This window comes from Varroa jacobsoni, unplaced genomic scaffold (assembly GCF_002532875.2).
Source record: "Varroa jacobsoni isolate VJ856 unplaced genomic scaffold, vjacob_1.0 contig04279, whole genome shotgun sequence".
Taxonomy (NCBI): Eukaryota; Metazoa; Arthropoda; class Arachnida; order Mesostigmata; family Varroidae; genus Varroa; species Varroa jacobsoni.
In genome coordinates this window covers 1-20,105 of record NW_019215210.1, presented here as the reverse complement: position 1 = coordinate 20,105, position 20,105 = coordinate 1, and the positions used below count along the sequence as shown (strand labels likewise).

Here is a 20,105-nt window from a genome sequence, read left to right as displayed (position 1 = left end):
TCCCCAATCTATGTCCGGCTGTCGTTTGGACCAGCATATGCACTATTGCACTAACGAGTTCGCCGTAAGAAAGTATATATTCGCCAACAGCATAACTCGTAACGGTCTAATTGATTGGGCCCGAGGGTCGATTGGCCGTCGGTATCCACTGTAATACTTGGACGTTCGGTGTCAAACAGGCGAAGCGATCTCAGTTCCATCGAGTCTCAACCCGACATAAGCATATATTAGCAGGCACTTCGTGAAGCTGAAATATAGCGTAATAGTATAGCAATTTTTCACGTTTTAAAGGCTCTATTTGTTTTCGTCGCAGCTGCCTTCGTTCACATTGGGATGCCCAGCGGCATTGATACCATCGAGCAAATGGTCAGGAGAGCGCCCGTTTCCTTTCCCTCAATTAGTTTCTTCTACTGCCTTTATCCAGCTTGCTGATCTAATAGTGCATTGTTCTGTTTAGCGTTAGTGCCATCATCATCACAATCATTCACAGCCACCGAATCATCAGCATAATCATTACTGGCCCCGTCATGAGAATCATGAACAGCGGTGGCGGCGGCGGCGGCGGCGGCGGGCGCATTGTGCCCAGCTGCTCTACTGCCACAGCCAGTGAGAGTGAAACAGACAAAAATTAGCTGAGCTTGAAAACATCCTTCTCTATATTGATACGGTCGTGTGCGCTTTTCGCCGTGAGCGTTTAGGAGTCTGGGCTGCGCTTTCCGAGCTGCACGATCCCCTCGATGGGAACGTTGCCGGGGAGGCGAGCGAACCGTTGGCGACGCACTGATCGCCGCTACGTTCTCGCGATCTTAGAACAGCCGTAGACTGAAAGAGAAAGGCAAAGAACAGACGTCTCTTCTTCGCTTCCTAAAAATATAAAAAGCACATTCTCTCCTTAACGCACCGATCACTAGCAGTTGACAACTTCTACTATACGAGCGTGAATATAGGCTGGTAGGACGCAAGGCGTCACCGCAGAGTGCACATTGCTTGCTACTACTGCCACCGCTGCTGCTGCTGCTGACAGTGGCATTTGTGTTGTAAGCCCAGCGCGAGCGTTGCCGAACGGGGAAAACGAAAGTAAGCCAGGATCGAGCGTTGATACAATAGGTTCTCGAGCGAGACCAGCAACGAAACGAGATGGCTGGCAGCGTCTATTAGACAGACATGGCTGTGGCGGTAGCTGTTTTTACTCTGACGAAACGTCTATGCGCGTAAACGAACATGAGCGCGTGCCGGTATGTGAGGTGTGCTCTGTGTATGTGGAAAATACTGTTTCAAATATAATATCTAGATGCTACCTAGATTATAATACAGCATCCACGTAACGAAGCCGGATGCACCTTCCGCGAGTGGTTTCGACTACCCAGCAGGCGCAAGCGAACCGATGCATTCGACATATTGGAGGACGACAAATAATAACAACAAGAACAAATAAAGTGGTAACGAAACCATAGTTACGCTAACAGGCGCAAACAAATACGGACACTGATGATAGTTGTTACATGGGCGTAGGAAAAGGGAATAGAACCTTGAGCTGAAACTACTGGCACCGTGCCCTTTGCTGACGCTACATCACTATTACACATCATCATTATCATCACCAGGTAACTTCTGCTAAGTTTTTTTTTTTTCTATAATTTATATTGGCTATTCGGGATCGGGGAATGAGATTCAACGATGTTTTAAAAAGCGGGCAGAAACAACGTATGTAGGAGACCGATCTATCTAAAAAAGAGAAAAGGGAACACCCATAAAGCACCAGTAGTGGCTCAATAGCAGTATCAACGGCAAACGCTGCTGAGGTAACGCATTGATCGGCGTTCATAGTTCATCGAATAAAGATATACGCAGTCGCTGATTATCGATGAATATATTTGGACTACTAGAACAGCACTATAAAGAGGCGATATATCTTATACAGAAAGTGTGTTATTAACTCTTGTTAGCTAAACGTACATGACTTTTCCATTTTCTGCTTATTTTCCCTCTGCGTTCCTCTTAGCTAAAATAATCGCTTAGTTCAACTACCTAATAATTATTAAGCCAAAAAAAAGCCTTCAGCTACATAAACAACATACATAATCCTCCTGTAACGGTTGTACGGTAGAAGTATGAGTGCATTTTCGTTAATGAGAAGTATAACTGGTACATATGACTATAATTTAATGACCATCAGAATACACGGTCCAATGCTACGCCTGCGCAGCTGTTCACTTCGTCATGTAAAGGTTCCGATTCTCTGGTACAGTTTGACTTCAGAGATCACTGAGCACCCATCGAGGAACTTCGGCTGTTATATGGCCAGTGATTTCTTACCTCAGAATCACACCAAAACCGATTTCGCACCTAGTTTACTCTACCTATATTGCGGACAACGGTGTCGATCACTGGCATTCGACACTATGGATGTTTCACTTAACGTCGGATTCTATTAACAGATGGGTTGCGCTACATTTACCATCACAGCCTAATATCACCGTTCTGCTAACAACCTCTTCATAGCCAATCGATGGACTTGGCCATAGTGAAGGTTGGCATTATACCTTTTCCTGAAAAAAGAAAGCGAGAGGGGAGAAGGCGGATGGGCGGGCGCGGGGGGTATCGATATGGGCAATTCTTCTTCTTGTTTCTTTTTTTTTATACTCCCTTGACTTAGCAATGGTGTGTATGCTATTAAACGTTATCAATGTGACGAAAGGCAAAGTAACGCCGAGCTGTTGTCCGCTTTCGGCTTGGTGCACAACGTCTGGTTTATTCGAAGTTATTCGTGGTATCGTATTTAAACTCTCGGTTGCTGAATCCACATATGAACATAACTCACTCGACTAACTTCCATCTAACAGGAGGAGAATGGAGGTAGGTAACAGTGAATTCTGTAGTCATCGAAATGGTTCAATGACTCAATCAAGCTCCTTGCCTCATGACCTCGAGCCCGATAGCGAGATTCCACAACGCCGTGTTATTAATTTCCTCATGCATCACGCTATTGACACAGGTGAGCAAGGTATATGAACAGCAAATCTAGCGCTTAACACCCGCAGCCAATGGTAAGCCCGACGACTTTTTGCTCGCTCATCTTCAAATCATATCATGCGGGAGGAGCAAGGCGAGCTTAACCAGTGGATGAGTTCCGTCACTAGCAATATAAAGGTTCTCACTTGTTTTCGCGACGCTGAATGATATGACTGGCAAAGATCGATTTCGAGACTCCATCAGTCAAAAGGTCCGGAAGCTTTATACGGTATATTTATTTAAGGTCTACCAGAATCTTTCCAACACAGCGAAGCACCATAAAGGAACGTCGATGCATTGCGAGCTTTTGTTAGTGTGGGTGCTTTCTTGTAACAGTCTATTTTCCGTTGTTTCATGGCCTAAAGAGGCGGCCTACTTCTTGCAAGAAGGTACTCGGATGAAAGCGCGAACACAGCAGAACAGCACACGACTAGTTTTCTGGTCAGAGCAAAGCAAAATTATGTCGGTTACTTCAAAGATTGCCTTTGTGTTGAATAGGCGTTCAATTGATGGCGAGCCACTTTGAATGAAATTAGAAAACGTTCAAATACAATGAGCGCATCGCATCGACTAAAGTGTCACGCTAGGAAGCCTGAACGCAAACGACGGCCACTCACTAGCCGAGCCTAGGCTATTAATATTATAGCAGAAAAGCGTTATCTCTTTGTCTTGGGCTTACTGTTTCCCAATGTGTAGAGCTTTTGTACAAGCCTTCGACAGAGGTCCACCGCAGCGGTCGTAGCGCTAGCGTCGTTCGGACTACTTTCCACAATAATAGACTAATGAAGGATGAATCGATGGCCAGGCCACAGGTAAAACGGTACAGCAAACGATTATCCTTACCATTCATGATCATCGTCATCATCAGCGTTATTCAGTCGTGTTACTCAAACTCGACTTGTCCGCTGTTGTTAGACCGCACTACGCAATTAGCAACACAATGATACGAATCGGTCATACTTTGAGCGGCAGACACCGCAAGCTTCCGTGTGCACCGTGGATCTACTGGTAGTATCTGGCGCATTCTAGCCAGGTCGAATATAAGTGGAATTAATGGCTGATAAAATCATCTATCTACTGACGCGTCCATACACTCGGTCGTGCATTGTGTCTCTGTAGCAAAAGCACGTAACACCTATGAAAAATGATATCTAGTTCAGACTTAAAAAGTCTCGTTTAAAGGAGCAAAGTGAGGAGACTCATACTGGCACCAAGCACCTATGCAACAACGATTTCAAATTGTTGCTTGTTGTACGCGTTTGAGTGGAGCTAGCTGGGTACACTGCATTGGCCGTGCAAGATAAATTTAGATGAGCTAGAAGCTTTATCTAGTCAAATATGCCTTTATTGTCCGGCGATGACAATCTTTATGTCTTCTATAGCTACGGGCAAATGGCGCGATGTCAAATTCGACCAGACTCGCAAAATTTAGCCAGTCTTTTTGGCCAATCCAACTAACTTCGTCTATCGTCGTGTCTTCACGAAACACTCTCGGCCAGGATGATTTTTATCATATCTGCAGCATTTAATACTATCATAGCATTAATAGATCATGCCTCCGTCGTTCGTGCAAAGGGTGCTGATCATTAAGGGACAGCCGGTCATGGCATAGGGACTAAGAAGGTTGGCTGGCATTGATTGCCGGGCGAAGAGAGCAACACTGGCGAGCTATAAAAGCGATAATAATTTTAAATTAATAAATATAGCAGAAAAGCAACAAAGCGGATTGGCCGTGAACGGCCCCGATCTCTTCTTTTGGCTCCCAGAATGCTCTCCGTTGCTACGACGAGGCGAAGGTCGGTGAGTAGCGTTCGAGCGCTAAAGAATTGAAGAAGGACTCGCGAAGCAGGATGTCACGACGTCCATTCAAACGGCTAGAGAACTGGAGAAGCCAGACACGTGCGAGAGCGGTGGGCTTTCCTCGAAGCGTTCGATTTTTAACGGTGGCAGAGTGATTTCGGCGATTTTAACTGCTATGGCAAAACAGTGAGAAGCAACGCAACGAAGATATTAACCCATTGCTAGCCAACTGGCAGAACAGACGAGACTGTGTGGTTCATCCGCTCGACGATTGAAACATCTTCGAAAAGAGATAGTCTACGACTTTTCTTGTATAGTATAGTAAGATATGTGAGCCGGCTGGATAGAATTGTATGGGTTCGCAAGGCATCATTCAGCTGGTTGATAAAGCCGAACTAAGTCAGTGGCATCATTAGTTAGAGTGAGGGGCTCAGCGTGTTTATCGCTTACGAAGTTGACAGGCTATTTAGTGATATGGGAAAGAAAATATCACGACGTAACTTTCGTAATTTCAGACGTGTATAATGTTAACTGGGATGCCGAGATCTAGATTTCTTGGCTACATTCGAGTATATACGCAAAAACGAACTCTTGTTCAAGGCTCCTTAGCTACATCGAATAATACGCGATCATTTAAAACACCAACTAAAACATAATTCGGCTTTAATACGGTGGTCTGCAGCTACATTGAGTTTGTACCGTGCAGTGCTGAGCAGAGGCGACACTGTCAAACTATACTTGCATTCATGATGCTTTTTCGAGAACGCTGTTACTTTCTCTCTCTCTCTCTCTCTCTGTTTTCCCTTAAAGGTGGTCAATCTTAGCAACCACCTCTGGATCGTTCAGGCTTAGTGTCATCAACTAGCGTCCCTGTACTAAGTGTGCTTGGCCTACCTTATAGATAGATGCCATTATAATAATATAGTAGGTGACATTGCCTAGCCTTCCCCGTTACCCCGCACCCCACCACTCCAAGTGCTCCCTGTCTTAGGCCCCATCTTCGGTTATCTAGCCAGGTCTAGGGGTTATAACTCTAGGTTCACTACGCTTTGACCATATCAACTGTATCAAGACAACGATTATAATGTGTCGCTCGTCCACTCGAGCTGGTTTTCTAGTGTGATCTACGTGATAAGTACTGGCATCGTATCGCCAGCAGCTTTTCCTATATCCTGCCGTGTTTCCCATCAAACCATCCCCATAGTCCCAGGAGGTTTAGAACCTATCGCTGTACTGCCCTGGCTCTCCAGATCTCTATCTTATTTTATCTGTTTTACTCTCTCAGTGACTCTTCTTATATTACAGGCAATATCTGTAATAAGGACAGCAAGCAAATGACGCCGAAACGATCTGCTCCAAGGAGACGAATGCGTCCCTTATGATGCGCGCTGATTCGACCATCGCCAATAGTCTTTAACTAAGCGAACTGGTCTTTGCTACTAGCTGCCAACAAAAGGGCCTCAAAATGAAACAACAATTTTTTCACACCCTAGTTTTGATACATTTGCAGCATGATACATGTATGTATTACGCCTTTAGATACATACACACACGTACAGGGCCCTTCTGCTTTTGCGGAATATGCGCCTACGTTCTCCAAAGATTATATTCCGAGAGACAACTTTACGGACCACCGCATCAAAAGCCCTACGCTAATCATCGTGTACGCTAGTGGCGGAAAAAGTAAGCTGCAGGATTTGAAGCGGCGTCACTAGTCAGTCATCATAGTTAGCAGGGTAGTGCACCTTGGCAGGCAGAGACTGGGCTGTCGTCTGCATCTCGTCTAGAAGGAAGTCAAACCCGCCCGACTCTAGCCGCTGTTCATTCAGAGAGAACGGGTCCTCTCTAAGTGGGTAAAGGTGCGTGAGCGACGACTTGAAGTGACTCGGAGAGGGGAAAACAAAAGAGAACCATTATCGAGCTCTTTCTCCATGTTTCGCTTTGTCCTTCCTTTGCCTCTACCCCACTCCGAGTCCCTTTTTTGAGCCCTACACCAAAAAACTTGAAAGTGAAAAGAGGTAATGCTCGCATTCACAGCAGCGATAGATTGAGCGGGACCAGAGGTGCAAAGGAGCAAATGGCTAATGACTGAAAAAGAAGATAGGCCGACTAGAGAATGTGTTCCCGGGAAAAAGCCGAGAAGAAACCGACAATGAATCAAGCAATTCGTGCAGCAGCAGCAGCAGTCATCTGCCGACGTCCGCGCAACAGCCAACGACGAGGTAACGGAGAGCGATCGAACACAGGTTACCTTTCGCGACGGTAATCAATCGCCTTTTGTGGCTCACAATCGCTGACGACATCGAAAAGACAATTCGGCGACAGACAGATAAATACTAAAAAATTTGAAGGATGGCTTGATCCCAAAACATTCATTAGAGAAAAGTTATGTTAATCTCTTTGTCTCGGCGCCTTTAAGGCAAATGCTCCACGAGAGGCAGATCAGATACCCTTTATAGTAAACCTGCTTCTTCAAGTTCATACATAGGGATAGGTACAGTCTTAAATATTATACATCGATAAGAAATACCTAAGTTCACTACAGCATCCAGCATGTTGCAAAAGAACAGGCGTTTTCTGAAAAAGGCAAATGGTGTAGTTACTCTCTCCGAAGCAATTTAACAGGTTGAAGAATGTCAATAACTTCAAAACTTTTTGTTGTCAATAAGTCAGATTTGGCAAGCCTGTATGCGCATAAGCTTTTTGACTATCTAAGACTATAAGCTCAACGATAAATAGTATCAAAGTATTTAATGCTTAGTATTAAAAAAAAAACCAGCAATTAAATTTCAGTTTTTCACCGGTAAGAGCGCTGGTGAAGTTAATCAAAAAATGATGCCGATACTCGGCAAGAGAGTCTTCAGTGAAACACTGCCAATTTGCTACTGGCGGAATCACTTTAAGAATAAAAATTGAGAGGCCAAAAACTGCGAAATAATTGACTACACCTCAGAATCTCAAACCGAAGGGTGAGTCAGCGTGATTACTATTGATTCTGGGGAAACGAAAGTATAAACAATGTACCCCTTGTCGACTCATAATTTGATATCTCAACGATACTGCAAATCAGAGGTACCCAGCTCTTGAGAAGTCTACCGGCTGTGATGTGCAAATAATAAGGCAGGCACATATAACACATAGCAAAGTATTGTTGTACCACTGAATTGTTCAAGCGTCCGGTTCGCTAAATGGCTTCAGGCAACCTAATAGTACACACAAACCGTTCGGACTGAATAAAGCATTCCAGTCACAAAGTCTGGCTAGCTTAACCTAAATCAGACTCTATTTCATTTTTTTTGCCCGTCGGTCCTATATTGGCAACCGGACTGTTTAACACCAGTCATCATCGGCTATCACAAGCAGCTCTGACTACGCCAGGCTGTCGACGCGTGCCTTCAGCGCCCTTCTGACTGGTGTTCCGTGTGCTCGTTCTCTCATTGTCCACTGCTTGCGTCGTTCGCTATTCTGCAGGCCGAGTGCTCTGGCAAACAGTTAGTTTACCGGGCGGAAATGGCGGTGCAGGCGTTGCGCTTTCATTGCCTTGAGACGTGGCACCCATCTCTTAGACCCATCCTCCATCCACCTAATACCATTCTCGCTTATAGCCATTATAGCCCTATTATCTGTTCGCACTGTCAGCCGCAAGCCCCCGTCCTCTCCCCCGGGATCCTCCATCTACAGCACTCGTCAGTAGAAAGTAGGTATCCCGGCATCAGCTCGTCTAATCATTGCCGTTTTCTGCCACCCCAAACACTCTGCATCTTCCCTCCCTAATCGCCTTGCTCGCTCGTTCTTCATCTCTATTATACCATACAGATATCTTATCCGCTGCGCTGCTACTAGTTAGACATCACTTTTCCTTTCTGGCCTACAGCAGTCTCTTATGACTGTCTCACAGGCTGCGGCCCAACACGACTCGTTTCATCTTCACCATGCAATCGGTTCGGGCTATGCGGCCACTCAGTGAGGTTCATTCGGCAGGATTGGTCGAGGATAGGGCCAACAGTCTGCAGCTTGCAGCTGGCTGCCCACCATTTTGTGTATCCCGCAGCATGGCTTGGCCGTAAGCTGCCCGAGAGCTCTTCCGCGCTCTTCAAATTCGGCCACTGCTTTCATCGTCACCACGGCCACCTCTGTGGCCGTCCCTCAGTCTCCTATACTTCATCGTTCTTTTCACCCTCTTGCCTTCTTGCATGCACTTCCTTCTAATCGACTTGTCTACTATGGCTCATCGTCGTCGGTCTCGTGGTCGTCGCCTCCGTCGTCGTGCTTTTCTTCCTCCTCCCCCATAGAGCACTACTACTAGTGGTAGAAGGACAGATCAATTACCATCTTTCTCTCTCTCTGTCTTCCTTCCTACTTGGGGACTAGCTGGGATCTGCTGAAATGGGGGTCGGGCTTGGCCGACTCCGATGGCCGCCGACCAGTACTTTGATGGCTGTCGTCCCGATGGCCACGCTAGCGCTGCTATCAGTGCTCTGCCTGCTAACAAGCCTGCGTAGCTATTCGCCAAGTGAGGAAAGCAGGGGAACACAAGTGAATCGAGAGGCATTGGTCAGAAAGAGAAGGAGCTAGCCTATAGATGGCGAACGTTGTTACTGCCGTTACTTTTTCTCTCTCTCTGCCACAAATTAGACGTTCTCCTTCTTCTTACTGTACCTCCTGCTTCACTCGTCCTATTCTAGGCTCTGGCCTACTCTCTCTCATCAGTCATGAAACAGAATTGCGGGGGTACTCGTAACCGGGTTCCAACATGGCCCGCCGCTAGGCCGCAGCGTTTTCTTTCTTCCTTGGGCTTCTACCCTACCCCCGTGTGCTTATTAGCCAGCGGTAGTAGTAGCGATGGCGGCAGTCGGTCAGCAGCGGGGTGAGAGACCCAAGCACGCGGCGCATACGGACGCGAACGGGCGATTGGACCATGCGCCGATGTTTGGCAGTCCGGCCAGTGGCAGCAGTTTAGGGTGGGGAGTTCGCGATGAGGGCGATGACGATGCACGCTGGCCCTACCGCTTAGCCGTCAACTCGCCGTTGTTCGTTGTCCGAAGCTAACGTAGGGACGAGAGTGTGAGCTAATTAAAATTCAATATTGATAACAGCCATTGCCCACCGGTCGGGCGGTCGACGACCGGTGGTGGCAGCAAGGCTCTAAGCAGCACTTCCCTTTGGCTCCGAAGCTTAGTGGGTACGAAGGCCCGAGGCTCGTCGGGAACACCGGAGCAGTGGCCGTTCGTTCGCCGTTTGGAAAGGGGTGAATCAGCCCTGGCGGCAAGCCTTTACAGGAGCCAGTTCCATCCCAAGAGGACGATAGGCCGATTGACTGGCTAACAACAAGGGCAGCTTGAGCTGGGGCGTTACCCGGCACTCGAACGACAGCAGAAGCGGCAGGAGAGACAGACAGAGAGAAAAGGGACACACAGGCCCACAGACTAGTCACCGCTTCGCAGGAAGAGGGCTATGGGTTGAAATGAGATCGTGAGGGTAGCTGGAAGGAAGAAGGTCTCCAGCGCAGGGTTTTATATACTAATTGCCCTCCCGGCAGTAATGGCTCGTAGTGGCGCTCAACGCAATCCACTTTCTCACTTCCTCTGCAACTCTCTCCATACCTCAAGTATCCCTACGTCTCTACTGATGGATTTTCAAACCCCAATGGGGTTCTCCCAGGGTTCGAGTTGCCTGCCCTTGCCCGTTGGCCACTTAATATCGGGTATGCTTGTCCTTTTTTCGCACGCACGCGCCTGTTGACAATTAACAGGAACCGCTGCCGGTATTTAACAATTTTTTAGTGGCCGCTGCCGAAGTAGAAATTAGACAGTAGTAGTTGTCTCAGTTTCTTTCCCTCAGTCGGTCTCTTAATTAAAAAAAAACGCCAAAATGGGGAAAAGCAATACGACTTCAGCCGACTGCAGCGGTCCTTCGTCGTAGCCGTAAAGGTCGACGTGAGTGACTCCACATATGTGGACGTCTGCGATGAAAACACTAATGGTGACAGGAATCAAATGATTATGGAAATCGTTCTTGATTTTTTGTATTCAAGTTACAAATGTAGTCAAGCTAGAAATCGGATTGAAAACGATTATGAAGTCTGAAAACCCGTAAGTCGACTTCCCTCATAAGACGATATCTAAGCAACAAAATAAAGGCAATCAAATATCTATTGTAGTCAGTTACTGTTGTAGCTTTAACGTACAGTAAGACCTAACTGTTTTGACCTATATGCATTATTTACTTTTCCTACGCACCCACGTACCACCATAGTATTATAATGAACTGTCGAATTGTTAGACACACAGACCGCATACAAAAGTTAAAAATTTTAACTCCCAGGATCGGCATCATTGGAGTTCAGTTACCAAGTAAGCGATCACCAATTGTCATATATCACTAAAAGTTTGTCGAAGTCGTTTTTTCTTATAATTACCGACATTTAGCGCCTCGATGTCAGCACACTCCTCACAGAGTGCCACAGTATCATCTCCGACCGAACCGGCATTTAACACCCCCGGCCTTCGTTCAGCCCTGACAATTATTACTCGTGTATGCCTGTGTTTGAGCGTCTGCGTTCGGGCGTGCGTGCGTCTTATCATGGCGAGTCACGGCGCTCCTAAACACACGATAGTTTCCTTCCGCTTTAAACGGCTCCTCGCTAAGCGCTCCCATTGACGAAGGGATCCTATCGGGGATCGAGCGCGCGATCCGCGTAGCGCAAGTGGGCTAGAAGTTGAATCTGATTTAGGGTTGGGGGGCGGGGGGGTGAAATCCTTTTTTACGAGGCGGAGTAGTATAGTGCGCGAGCCGAATTAAGGGCGCAAAGTCGAATATTGTATAGATTGGACTCCATGACGGCCCTGTGCAGGTCCTGTATTGGGCCAACCATTACCAGGCTGCATCTGCGGGGTTCCCGTGAAAAGCGATGTCACTAACGTTTGCTATCATCTAGCCCTTATACAAAGAAACTAGGTAGCGTTATTGCTTGCCTTGATGCATACGATGATACCACTAGCGGCGTTATAATGGTTGTTTTTGCTTGGGCCTGCTAACCGGCGATCACGGGACGCTCGGTGTAGTCAGCCGAGCAGTTTCAAGCTTGTACCCATTAACCACTGTACAAGCAGACGATGGTAGAACTGCAAGCTGTTCTCGCGATTAATCCGCTTCTACTAACGCTGCAAATCCCGCTACTATTTAATTTTCCACTCTTATCAATATCGTCCTACTTCTACTGCTAGCACTAATAATAATAGTTTTCATCATCGTCGTTGCTAGTCACTATCATTTCTTGGTACTTTGTTGACTGCACACTGTGTATCACCCACACGCTTTTTGCCCATATTTTTGCGCGAATGTTATTCTTAACTTTGTCTATGTCGCCGCTATTCTCACCGAGCAGGAATTCAACAACAATAACAGCCCCATAGCAACAGTGTCGTGACGCTTCTGGTCACAGTGATAACGTCGGACGCTGATGCTGATAACGGCTACGGCGGCGATGACCGCAGCGACCTCAGAAAGCTACGAAGAAAAGTAACAGCTATCGTCGTGCTAGCGACGCTGAGCCTCCGGTAGCGTGAGGTCATAGAAAACGTTAACTACCCAGCTAACTAATCAGTAAAGGACAAGAATTAACGATGATGATAATAGGGTGACGGCGACGACGACGACGGCAGGGGTGATGATGATACCGCCGATAAGCGATAGATAAAAGCTCATCATTTTCTATGCGCTAAAAAATCAGCCGTTTTGTCGAGCCCTGATCGATATGAGCGAGTTCCTAGAGCTTGTTCAGCTGATGAGGAAGAAATAGAAAGCAAAAACGCTAATTTCGAAAGGCTAAAGACATTTTTATTGACTGGAATACGACTCGTATCGCGTCAAAATTCAACTTGAGAACCTTTAAAATGAAATATTTTCTCTAGACAGCAGGTTATATATCGCCAAGTTCCTACCACCCGTTACTAGCTAACTCGAATTTTGGCGCTCCACGCCCAATTTCAAGTGGACACCTGGTCTCTAGACGGAAATCGCATCGGACTGGAGCTCAAACCAATATTAGGTCACAAATTAATATTACATCACCCCTTCTCCTCGATCAACCTCAACTACTATTCCGCAAACGCCAACATTAGTCTTCATTTTCCATATAATCGTTCCGGCATGGCCACCTACCGTTATTACTGACTGCTTGCCCAGGTCACCGTTTCTGGGATGATATCTGCATTCTAATAGCTATTAGCTAGCGTAATACCAATAACTGCGTCCTCATGGTTACCCTAATCGTTTTATCGTCAAATACTGATCCTCGGTCCTACGGCTAATATAGAACATTTTGTTATTCCGGCGTCTCAATTCGTTTGGACCTATCTGAGCCAAGCATTTATACATACATACGTACATTCAAACTCATCTTCGGCATCAGCATCTTTATAACATTAGTCCTACAGCAACCAAAGCAGTGATTGTGGTAACTTGACAACGGCCTGCCTCAACCAGGATGCCGCAGAAACTTGGCAAGTAGTTGCTATTGTAGTGGTTGCTCTTATTATGAGGATGTTAGGTAATACCACAAGGATATATGTATATATATATATATTGGTGATACTAACGCTAATAATTTGTATTAATAATCAGCGTTTAATCCACACGCGGTTCACAGGACTCTATTGTAACTGCCAGGAAGTTGCCAGACGGCGAATGGGTGAGCAGGCAGGAAAGGCGCGCGAAAACGGGGAAGGACAGACAACGGGGCAAAGACAGAGAGCAAGTATCGTGAGCGGGTGTTGTAGTAGAGTAGATTTTGGGGTGAAAGAGGAATGAGGATTTAGACCCTGACTGGGCTACCCAGTTTTCCCCAGCGCGAGACTCAAACCGGGCATCCACTACTAGCTACACGTTATTGTATATATATACATAATCGTCGAGTACTCAGCTGAGCGGGTGGCGTACAGCTAATCACCAGCCATGGTCCTATATCCGTGCGACGGAGATCCGATAGTATTATACACACCGCTCAAAGCACACCTCCTTGTAGAACCCTTTCAGACTCAGTGCAACAGAAGATTTCCATGTTGAATAGACGAGAAAGTTACCTTCAACATGATTGCAACTGGCAAATTCTGTGCCACCTCATTATCATGTACGCGCAACAGTTTCCACCGAAGGTAGCCAATGTTTCATGACGCTCATTGCGCACTGAGAGATGTTTTCCGCGATAGAAACTAAGTACTGCGTCGTATATTTTTGAGCATCGTGGCATATTTAAGACGGTTAGGTCCGTACAATGTGTCGCTAGACAGTAACATGGCAGTCTCGGTGCAACCTTATCGCAGTACTTCACCTGAAAGATAAGTTAATCGGTTCATCATTTCTCATTTGGGAGAAAGCAGTAGCTGAAATATCGTTGGTGTCAATGATGAGAGTCTTTTAATAACTTTGGACGTCACTTATAATATTTAGCGCGTCTATGATAAATCGTTTGGCAGAAGATTATATAATAAGAATATCCAATTAACCAACTGCACCTTCTTTTCTTTGCTTACAATAATCTTCCCTAAGGTCGTCTATAAAGCTATTAGCAGTTTTTGCTGGATAACTGCGGCTACAACTTATGGGATAAAAAACGATACGAGCTAATCAGCGAACCACTGGCTACTAAGATGACGCCTTCCGTCGTTGCCCCTGATTGCTCGCCAGCGTCAGTCAGCGTTTTCTAAAAAGCAAACGATCCGTAATAACGAATACGATTAAACAACTTCTAACTGCCTCCATAAAATTTTCAACAGTAAATACAATAAGTGAGCAGGGAAGTAACTGCACAAGAACTTAGTTTCAGGTGTCTCGGGACGATAACTCATCACCATCGTGCCTCACGTTAATCAAACATAATCGACGATCTGCCACTTCATCAAATCATCATGCTGGACGGCAACCAGGACGATGTAACGAGGAACCGCTTACTTGAGCTGTTACACAAAAGGAATACCTCAGAGCCTAACGAGAAAGTGAACAAACAGTGGCAATAAAATTTGGATGCTGGATGCAGTTTTATCTCGAATTTTATTAATTAACTGATGCCCCTAGGGCGTACCGACGCATGGTACATCCGAGCAGTAGTCGCGGTTTCTTTTTGGACAAAAATCCAGAGAGCTCCATAAAAAACGTGCATTTAAAAACAGTAACAATATCATTTGATCATATTTTATTAACAAGAATACATTGTCACACACGGTTCAACCAATCAGGATCCACCCCCAACCTAAAGCAATTAGAGCTAAAGCTCGGTGGTGAAATTTTCCCGCGAACAGAAAAGGCTCTTATTCGCTCGAAGGCACCTAAATAAAATTTATTCTCACAACAGAGTACGCTTCGATTCATCCACGTTACACAGAGCTGAGACAGTACTATTTTATATATATACATACAAACAGCGGCCTACAAACAGAGGGCACCATTGTTATGCCATCGGTGCACCAGATTCAGCTAGCAAATAGGACAATAACAGGCGAATCACTTATTACGCCGCAACAGCTCCAGTGGACGAGGTAACAGAACGTAACGCAGAGATATTATTATTATTATTGCTATAATTATCTGACTGTCTAATATTTATCTTGGCGAGGAACGATTAGTGGGTTCGAACTAGTGAGAGTCAACAAGCGTGAGGTGTGGATCAGCTGTTCCTGTCTCGAGGCATTGTTGTAGGTAAAAGCAGTGGGCTAATATTAGTAGTGCAGCTAGTTGACGAGGCGAGACTGACAAAAAAAGATTGTACGCGAAACATGCTGACGAAGCAACGATCCCCAATCAAGGTTCGCTTTATCATCCGACTAGGTAAATGATATAAAATAGCGTTTCGATAAACTTCGTTCTGACCGGTCGGTGCAGGTGGGTCAGTTACGCGGCTCAACTATTATTAGAAGTGGCTACGCTGTACAAATCACTACTGAACAGCGGGCACCGACGATGAACGAACAATAACAAGCTAGCCCTCTACGCTGATCAGCTGAACACACAGATAGGAGCTCAGATTAATTATTATGTGCGTCTGATGGGTTGGGAGAAACATAGAACGCCTAAACTAATTATCGTGTTTTGCGTCTGATGCGTCCCTATTTGTTAGTTCGCAGTCGCAAGAATGAAACGGAGCGTTTTTTTTTCAGACACGGATTATTGTACAACGACTGACAGAATTTATCGATTCTGTTTGATGTACAATCGTATGACAAGACTGCTCAGACGGTGCGATCGATGTTAGACGTCGCCAATTCGTAGGGTTAAAATCTGCTTCCGTAAGCTCAAATCTCGTTTTCCGTCGGCATTGTCCTTCGTGTGAGTGCACTCGCTTGGCAGCGCAGTATGTAATAGAATATCGCTTACCTTTTCCGTCATCCTCACTCCGCGTCGAATTCAATCTCTGTGTGTCGCAGTTTTCTGTCTTTTTTTTTTGTCGAAAGATACAACGGTAAAGTTATGGAACTGAATCCCTATCCCAACTCGAGCTGAACTCGTTTCAGCCATACCGGGCTAGCAGCGGCCGTACCAGCTGCAGTTAGTGGCAAACTTATTATACTGGCTAGTGGGGCTGAGAGATGCCCTAGGCGATTTCTTGCTCCTGTTGTCTTTCTGTTCTCGCCACTAGATTTTTCGCTCCTTCCGTGCCCCGTATCAATCTTACCTAGAGCGACATGCTCTGCCCTTCCCATTTAGCTCTCTCGCACGCTTCCCATATCCACAGTCCCTTCGCGTACTCTTCACTTTGGCTCTTCTTTATATCTTACCATTGTTCCTTTTTACCCAAAGGGACAAAATGAGAAAGGCACAGGGAAATAGATAGAGCAGTCACCAGCAAGGATCTGTTTGCTGGATAGCGTCGCTGGTCTGTTTGTGCTAATAGAAAAATCATCGTCATCGTCACTTGCTCCGCTGCCGCTAACTCCCCGTTGCTAGTTTACGTTCTTCTTCCGATTGCGAAGACCCCTTATTTTGTTCCCCCGTTCCCTTTCGAGCTTCTGCGTTAGTTATCTTTGCTACTAGACCCCTTGCCCTCAGACGACCTGCCTGGTCATTTAGGCTTTTTATCCAGCCGTCTCTGCCCCTCTCCCTCGGTTACCCTCATCACTGTTATCGTTTTAATAATAACATAAGGATTATTATTATTGTTACTATACTAAGGAGATGGTCTACCGCTGTGGTGGCGGAGAGCCCTGCAGTAGTCCCGTCGATGCTACAGCTGCTGCGGCGTCCGACGCAGTAAGTGAAATATTAAAAAAGCACTGGATGAGAACGACGACAATGACAACAGAACGAAGATCGTCGGGCCTTAAGGCGGCCGGCGTTTTCGACAGTGGAGTGCTAGCGCCGGCGATGGCAACGATGATGACGGCGGCAGTGGGCTCAAGGCAAGATGGTAAGCAGGCTGCCTCGCTTCCTATTGCCATTTTCCTTTTCTTTGTTCCAGCACCTGTTACCTTTTCGCTGTTTTTTTTTTCTCGATTTATGATTGCCTTTATTCTATTTGTGCGTACGTGTCTGTACAATGTTTCACTCCTTCCTCTGTTTATTCTAATAGTTATCCTTGTACTGTTTGTAAGTATGGATCAGAATAGTCTAGTCTTTTGTATAGTAATAATCGGCGATTGGAATCAACGTAAAGAACGACGCTGAGACCAGCTACCATAGTCAATGATAGCTATATAAATTTTACGCTCATACGCATAACCGCTAGACAAGACCATAAAACAGGTTAAAGAAAAAGCGTATCCGACGCTTAGTCTAATTTCGCAGTTGTTCAGCGCTTAAAATCTGTTGACACTTCCTCTGTGTCATTTATCTTCTACTTCTTCGTCATCGTCATGTCTATTCAACTGACTAGATAGCTGTCTCATTCTTTCTCGGTTCGTCCGTCCGTCCGTCCTCTCCTAGCTTGCCCGCGCTCACTCCGTTTTTCCATGGTCCCGACGCCCTTCATAGCTGGTTGTCGAAATCGCTGCAGGCGACCTAAGTAATTTCAGCTATCAGCTGTTACTCAACGAACTGTTACAGCTCTGCATTAATTCTCTCTGCTCTATATATAAGAGTAATGGATCCATGAGCATGGCTTTCCCTGCTACAAGTCCAGTCCCCTCTGCGACAACAGCGACGGCCGCAACAACATCAACAAACCGCAATTACTACCATTATTATAAGATTGTCGCTCAACAAGAATACGAGCTTGTTCTCCACTGGCTTCGCTATATGCCTGCATGCGCCGCTTTCGGAAACGAGAGAAATATACGATAAGGGAGGAAGGAGACGAGGACGTCAAAAGCAAACGACTGCAAAGAAAGAAGGAAGACAGGACAACACACAATGCACTGGAATAACGGAAGAGACAGACAGGCACGCAGGCGAAGTTTTCTTTCTTCTTCTTATTCATTTACGGAAATAGGTACGACGCTGGCGGAACGAGAAAAAATAAAGTAGGTGGCCATGTTGGTGCGGCCGATTCGAGCGCACTGCTAGGGGAGACGACGTCTGCGAATGCTACTATAATAGTCAAGAGAAGAAAAACAAGATTGTGGCACACGAAAGCAATATGAAGCTTTGGCCAGCGAAATATTCGCAGTACGTCAACACCAACGAGTACTGGGAGTCACAGGGAGAGAGAGACAAACTGGAAAAAATCAGCCGGAAAAACAGCTTCAAACAAAGGAGGCCAGTACGACCTTGTTCGTTAACGATACTTTAAATACAAGGGGAGGATGTCGAGATGCACGAAGGGCCATTGCACTGCTACATATATAGCCAAATTTTAACAACAGCACAAAAAATCTAGTAAGCACTCACTATTGGTAGCCTTTCTTGTTTGATCGACTCTACCCGTTTCTTAAAAATCCATTGATCACAACGTTTACGTTCACCGTCGTAGTATAGAATAACGAATTGTATCAGCGGATCTGAAAATATTCTTCTAAGCGACACTTTTTTTTTTCTATCAGCAGAGCAAAATGATGTAATTTGCTTCGTTATTTTGTTCTCCTTTACATCCTACATCAAGAGTTACCTGTTTGACCTGAGAGATCTTAGTGTTGCAGTTGCTTCCGCAATTGTTATACAAGTTTCACGCAGCAAATCTTGCGTATCTATGGCGTTACCCCTGAGATCTTTTTTAGTGAAGCATAGCCATTTTTTTTCGGCAGTATCTGCCTTCTTTACGCGCCTAAACCTAATCTGCCTGGTAGTCCTTAACCTACGTAACTTTTCCCCAGGTATTGCGTTTTGGCTGACTTATCAATTTAATGCAGCTAATGCTGATGTAGGTCGTTAGCGTTTGCCTTCATTCTAGCCCAATGGCGCATTTTTTGGTTTCCGCTAGTGATCCACTGATTTTGACTTGAAAGATCAAGTGATGTCTGCCTAACTTTGCAGAGCAAGCATTGCGCAGAATAACAATTAGAAGCCAATAAAATACAATCAAACCATATAGCTTCGCAGCTAACAGTGTTAAACCATCTGCTTCTAGTCATAAGCGTACGAACCGTCGTTGCATGAGGAAACGGCTATATTATCAGGCCAAAACCAAAATCTTCTAACGGAGCTTGTTTCTCTGAAGAACATCTTAGTCTACGCTGCGATGGATACTTCAACACGTCTTTTGAACTGTACCCGTTGCTTAGGACATAGAGTAAATAGACTTTTGGGTAAGACCGGTCTACTTTTACTATCAAACACCTGTGTTTGTCCTCTGTGAGGAAAATTTTATTCGCTTGATACTGTTATAGAGTTTCGTGCATTCTTAGAAAAAAACAACTAACACTTCCATCCATTAAGCTGTTTCTATGCTAGCTTCTTAAAGGGATGCTCCGTGAATAGCTTTCGTCGTACGACTTGACCTCTAGTGGACCTACAGAAGGAAAGGACATAAGTTCCCTCCGTGCCGTCCCAGTTATATTTTTATCATTGAAAACCACAAGCATAACTGTCACTTATTCAAGTGTTCAAGTTTCGATTAGAGATGTAGGCTCAACTGAATAAGTTTCGTCGTGTAATAGACGCCGACTCCTGACATGAGCTCATATATAACCTGGCTACAATAGGTTATTTTTTTATCCAATCTATCTATGCAAAGCCACAATATCGTAGCTGCTAGCCTTTATAAAAAAAAAAAGGAAACCTTAGGGCTTTGAGCGTCAGCCCAACCTGCTGTCTCCATGTTCGTTCGACGCGGCATCGTTTTATATAATAGTCCCCTGGTGTTTGTTACTCGGTCGTTTACGCGTGTCTGTGTACGCGCCCCAGCGTCGAACATCTTGCCTCTCGAG

At 45.6% G+C, this 20,105-nt stretch overlaps 1 long non-coding RNA gene across 1 annotated transcript; it reads left to right on the top strand.

Moving 5' to 3' along the window:
- Window positions 1-942: 942 nt before the first annotated feature.
- LOC147751780 (uncharacterized) lies at window positions 943-14,838 on the top strand. Its single transcript, XR_015315919.1, has 3 exons — window positions 943-1,604; window positions 6,118-7,034; window positions 14,633-14,838. It is a non-coding gene; the product is annotated as an uncharacterized LOC147751780 (long non-coding RNA).
- The last annotated feature ends 5,267 nt before the right edge of the window (window positions 14,839-20,105 follow it).